The sequence below is a fragment of the Nicotiana attenuata genome, unplaced genomic scaffold (assembly GCF_001879085.1).
Source record: "Nicotiana attenuata strain UT unplaced genomic scaffold, NIATTr2, whole genome shotgun sequence".
Taxonomy (NCBI): Eukaryota; Viridiplantae; Streptophyta; class Magnoliopsida; order Solanales; family Solanaceae; genus Nicotiana; species Nicotiana attenuata.
Window position 1 is genome coordinate 515,411 of NW_017670590.1, and position 6,441 is coordinate 521,851.

At 38.5% G+C, this 6,441-nt stretch overlaps 1 pseudogene across 1 annotated transcript; it reads left to right on the top strand.

Annotated features, from left to right (window-relative positions):
- Positions 1-735: 735 nt before the first annotated feature.
- Positions 736-5,557, top strand: LOC109241324 (annotated as a pseudogene). Its single transcript, XR_002070223.1, has 5 exons — positions 736-1,016; positions 2,494-2,745; positions 4,013-4,156; positions 4,238-4,925; positions 5,045-5,557. The product of XR_002070223.1 is annotated as a DDB1- and CUL4-associated factor 8-like (transcript).
- Positions 5,558-6,441: the final 884 nt, after the last annotated feature.

Below are 6,441 nucleotides of genomic sequence, written 5' to 3' on the forward strand. Positions count from 1 at the left end.
GCTACTTTATCTAATCATGCTGAGATAATTGCTATTCATGAATCAAGTCGAGAATGTGTGTGGTTGAGGTCTATAATACATCTTATTCGAGAAAAATGTGGTTTGAAGTGTCACAAACTACCTACGATTTTATCTGAAGACAATGCAGCATGCATAGCCTAATTGAATGGAGGATTCATAAAAGGAGATAGGACAAAACACATTTCACCAAAGTTATTTTTCACACATGATCTTCAAAAGAATGGTGATATCAATGTGCAACAGATTCGTTCAAGTGACAATATGGCTGATTTGTTCACCAAATCTCTACCGACGACAACCTTCAAGAAGCTAGTGTACAAGATTGGGATGTGAAGGCTTAAGGATGTAAATTGATGCTCTCATTAGGGGGAGTTAATACGCATTGTACTCTTTTTCTCTTACAAGGTTTTGTCCCACTAGGTTTCCCTTGCAAATATTTTAACGAGGCAACTAAAAAGCGTATTTCTAAAAACGTGTACTCTTTTTCCTTCACTAGAACTTTTTCTAGAGGATTTTATTTTAGTTAAGGTTTTAACGAGGCACATTACCTATTGAATAGACATTTAAGGGGAGTGTTATGAATAGAATTGTACTTAGAATGAATATGTATCTTTTAGAGAGTTTGTTACTTTGTGGCTAAGGTGTTTTATCCCATTATAATTTATCTCAAATCAATAGAATTATCTCTCTTTTCTTTGCAATATTCTTCTTTACTTTTATTGTTTTATTTCAATCCAAACTTGCTTTAATTCACACTCGAATGGGTACATAATTGCCAGAGTAGTCGACTCAAATCCAATATTTTAAGTTTCAACTCAGTTTCTTATTTTTCTCTCACAGAAGACACGCAAAAAGGACACAGAGAAGTTAAGCACTTGTGAGGAAACATGGAGAGGCTGTACAAGGCTTTCGGGGATGACTTCTTGGAGTTCTATAAGAGAGAAATTGGGATTTCTCAGCCCAGATACTTCGCTCGCCGAATCTCTGCTTCTGAGGTCTCAGTTATTTATATCTTTGATTATTTGTTTTTATGGATTAAAATTAGTGAGTTGAGCTCCGTTTGCTTGATGAAATGTTTGATACTATAGAAATTCTCCCCAGTTAAAATTACCCTTTTCTTGCTTGTGATTAGTACTTGTGCTTGTAGGCAGTGGTGTTCGGATTAGTTTGTGCATACCTCGACTAATTCACTTGGCACGTGCTACCTCCAATAACATAAGTGTAGGATAACTCTGCCAACTAAGGCTTAGACAGATAGGAAGAAGTCGCGCAGTGTGTTTTGTTTCTGCTGGAATTTGAACCCTAGTCTCTTATGGTTTCATCCCACTTCATTGGTCGCTAGACAATAGTAGATTGTTGTTACGGAATTTAAATTCAATGTTTTTATCCTTTTGAATTGCATTTGTTATCGTTCATTTTGGAGGGTAAAAGTAAGAATTTCGATTAACTTGTTAGACTTTTGCAAGAACTGTCTTCTAGTGAATTGTTAATGATCTCCACTGGTTTTTAGGTATAGGAAAGACCATACTACCTGACACCTTTGGCTAGTTAGCTTGATTATTTTATTTTATTTTTGGATTTGGCCAAGCTCCAGTTGTAAGGAAATAGCTACCGTACATGTAAATGTTTGAGTTACAGAGAGGTAATTACCTTGCGAAATGAGTTGAACGATACATATATGTATCTTTGGTTAATACCTACAAGTTTATTGAGTGCCAGGAATCATAAGCTATTCAACCAACTAGTATTTTGGATAAGAATTTACTACACTAACGGTACAAACATATTTATACGATTACTGTAATTTGACCGGCTCCAACAGGGTACAACCCTGCTTTTCCTAGTTGGCAACACATGCTCAGTATAGGAGCTCACCTGCTTTTTTTTGTTCTTTGTTTCAATTTCACCGAATAATACTTAGTCCTTCAATTAATACCAGTTACTATTTATTGCCCTTTATCATCTGAGTGATGGTCTTTCAGTTTATCACCCGGTATGCACGGTTGATTTCCTTGTATCCATTTCCTCTTAATAGCAGAGCCTGATGTGAAATATCTGTGGTACATCCAATAAGATGGAACGAACAAATAAATAGATAAACCAAAACTAAGGCCTTCATGTTCACTGATGTTAAATCTCTCTATTTTTGTGAGAACTTTTCATATTATTATTAGAAGGTAACAAAAAGGAGGCATTCATATTCGGCGATGTTTAAGTCTCGGTTGGAACTTAATTTTGTGTAATTTTTTTTTGACATTTTGATATGAAGATAATTCCATATCAGTCACTCAATCAATCAATCAACGCTAAATCCTAAATTAGTTGGGTCGGCTTATATGAACGCTCAATATCCATTCCACTCTATTGTATTCTGCGGAGGCTAATAAATCTTTAGGTGTTTGAAATTCTTTTCTCTAGAATTCTCCATTATGCAAAACTGCTGAAACTATTCTTTTTTCAACTTTGGCGCAGGTTACAGTGAAGCGACTGGATCTGTACGGGAAATTAAATGGTCACGAGGGATGTGTTAACACAATTGACTTCAATGCCACTGGCGATGTTCTTGCCTCAGGTTCCGATGACCGACGAGTAATACTATGGGACTGGGCGACAAGAAAATCAAAACTGTCTTACCAATCAGGCCACATGGACAACATATTCCAGGCCAAGTTCATGCCCTTCACCGATGATCGGAGAATAGTAACTGCCGCTGCTGATGGCCAGGTGATGTTTTGCACATCTTGTGCACATTAATATGTGAAATCTGAAAGAATGCCAAGGTGTATGAGCAAATATTCATGTGTAAGTCTGAAATATGCTGTAGTAGATATGACTTCTGCTTACTGGACCATCCTCCTATTGTGATTTAATCATGATCCCAGTCATTATGAAACACGAAGAACTGTCAAATGATGATAACATTAGTGGCCTATATCGAAAAGGGGAAGTCCTGTCAAATTCTTGGAGCAGATCACGCCCTTAAAGCAAATCTAAGCGGTCGATTGGTTGGCCTCATAAGGAAAAATAATTCGAGCATAAAATTCTGCATAACTAGTGTAATATATGATTTCTAAATAAAGCATTGCGTTACTAATTTAATCTCTGCATAACCACAGCAATCTCTGTCTTCATAACTGATGCAGTGCTTGGTTTGCAATATTAAACTCCGCAATGCTAATACTCGCATAAGACAGGAATCTATGCATTACGCGGATACAATGTGGATTAACAGTACATTTATTAACAAGACCTGGATAAGAGTATTAAAGACAAGCACCCAAGGGGCCTAGTGGTCAAAGAAGTGAGTGAAAACCATGGGAGAATGGTTCAAATTCCAGTAGAGAAAAAAAAAATGCTAGGTGTTTCTTTCCATTTGCTGAAACCTTGGTGGCTAGATTTACCCGATACTTATGTTGGTGGGAGGTAGCAAGTATCCGGTGGGAAAAGTCAGGGTGCGCGAAGCTAGCCTAGACACCACCTTTAAAAAAGTATCTAATAACAATCCTTGCGTTATAATTACCTATAAGAATTACCTTTACAAAAGTATCTAATAACAATCCTTGCGTTATAATTACCTATAAGAATTACCTGTGCAACTATCAGCTACTGTATGGCATCCTCTGCTTCGTTTGTCCATCTTCTTCTCAATGACGCAAGGAATCTGTGCCTAACACTTCAAGGATTGAGGAGTTCTTTTGCATTGCAATTGAATTACTGCGATCACCAGATTACATGGCAGCATTGAATGATTGGACAAGTAATTTTCATACAACACATATTCCTTTTATTGTCCTTAATATCAAGTACCACATGTTTATACATCCAGACATAGTTGCCCACTTGCTGTATAGATAGATAATAGTTTAGTCCTGCTGGAGTTGCTTAATTCGTAATTTGAGAAAGCTCAAGATTTTTTCTAAAAGAAACCTATGGGCTTATTCTTCAATCTTCTCTGACTTCCGCCATCGCAAACACTGGTTTCTCACTGCAGGTTAGGCTTGGTCTGTTGCTGGAGAATGGTCAAGTAGAAACTAAAAGGCTAGGTAGGCACCAAGGTCGTGTACATAAGCTTGCCGTGGAACCAGGGAGCCCCTACATATTCTATAGCTGCGGTGAAGATGGTTTTGTTCAACACGTAGGTTGTCACGTTGCTGTTTTACATGTAAACAGTTCTCTTCTTCAGGTTATTTTGCCGTAACTTGCATTTATTCTGCAGTATGACCTGCGAAGTAATTCTGCCACAAAGATATTCTGTTGCTCATCTTTCGCGGAAAACAATAAGCAATCTTCTAGCAGCATAAGTTTGAACGCCATTGTGATAGATCCGAGAAAACCAAATTATTTTGCAGTTGGTGGTTCTGACGAATATGCACGTGTATATGACGTCAGAATGTATGAAATGGACGCGTTGCGTAATTCTGATAGGCCTGTCAACACATTTTGCCCCCCTCACCTGATCAAAACACATGACGTTCACATTACAGCATTGGCTTACTCGAGCTCTAGTGAGTTACTGGTCTCATACAATGACGAATTGATATATTTGTTTCAGAAGAACATGGGATTGGGTCCGTCTCCCCTGTCTTCGCGAGGTGAAGATGCAAAGAAACTGGAAGAGCCACAAGTTTATTCTGGGCATAGAAATTCGAGAACCATTAAAGGTGTGAGTTTCTTTGGTCCAAATGATGAATATGTCTTGAGTGGATCTGACTGGCCATATATTTATCTGGAAGAAAAAGGGCGCTAACCTTGTTAGGTTGATGGTTGGTGATTGGCACATAGTAAATCAGCTTGAGCCCCATCCCTGTATTCCTGTTCTTGCAACATGTGGAATAGAAAAGACCATAAAGCTTTGGACCCCGTCATCGAATAATGTTTCTTCATTGCCTCGTGATGTCCTTAAGGTGCATATCTTAGCAGTTCTCTTGATAATTATTCATGTGTTAGAATCGGAAGTCACAGTTGGTTCATGTAATCTGGTATTGAATTTTTCTTTTTACTTTCTATGTCTTGCTGTGAGCAGATAATGGAAGCTAACAGGCGAGGTCGAGAGGACCATTCACAGGTTACACTGACCCCAGATGTAATAATGCATGTTTTACGTCTGCAAAGGAGGCAAGGGGTGGCTTATGTTGAGAGAAGACACAACAGAGATGATGTTGAGAGTGATGAAGATGATGGGGAAGGGGCTTATATATTAGGGTTTCCAGATGGTGATACTGAGGAGGGTGTTACAGGAAATTCTGAATGCAGCATTAGCTAGAGTCATATGTATAATATCGGGGAACAAAAATTTTTATCCTCTACTCTTTTCTTCTTATCTTCTAAGAGTCTGTATCTACATCAGTAGAGCTATAGCGCTTTCACAAGTTCAGCTAACATCTGAGTTTGAGAATTTGCTGGCTGCCTGTTCACAATGTCGATAAATAAGCAGTGTGTCATCTGCACTTGAGCAAAGTTCAAAGTTTAGCATATATAAATTATCTTGTATCTTGATTAGAATGGGTGAATGGTTTCAATTTGAAACTTGAAAGATTGCCTATGCTCTAGAATCTGTCCAGTAGGTGGGGTATATGCACTATCCTTTTGTGAGTTCATTATCTGGAGATCGGCTTTAGTTCATTTTCTGGAGATCACTTTAAAGCTTCTGCGCTTCTGCCTATATTGAAGTTTTGCCTTTAAGTGATTGACATCTAAAGCTACTCTATAATAGCTACAGACATGAAATTATAGTCGACGTACAGATAAGGCTGTTTGGTGGGCCGGTCTGGGACCGGGACCGGACCGGGCCCGCGGTCCTAACGGGCTAAACGGTCCCGGCGGGCCGGTCCTGGTGGGCCGGTCCCTTAATGGGTAGGAAGCCCGTGACGGGCCGGTCTTGTACACGAGGCCCACGAGACCGGGACCGCTAAGCCCGGGACCGGCAGGCGGTCCTGGGCCGGTTCAACCGGGCCTAACGGTCCTAACGGGCTCCAACGGCTAATTTTAAAAAAAAAAAAATTTTTTTTTTTTAAAAAAATAGCCAACGGTCAGATTTTAAAATCTAGCCGTTGGCCTTTAATTTTCAACCGTTTGGAACTTTAAAAAATAGCCATTTGGCCCCCAAACTTTATTTTAACCCCAAACTTTATATAATTACACTTTTCCCCAATTCTCAACTATAAATACCCCCTCATTCTTTCATTTTTACTCACCAATTCATCAATCTATCTCAATCTCTCTCAATCTATATCTAATTTCTCTTCTATAATTGCTTATTTTATTATTGCAATTTCGTGAAAAATTGTGAAGTTGGTGAATTGAAGTATTCAAGTCTTCAAGTCTTCAACGATTTTCAATTTTCAAGAAGTTGTTCGGCAATTCGGTAAACTCGTTCCAACTCTTAACTTTTAAGAATATATTTTTGTGTGTTTAGTTTGC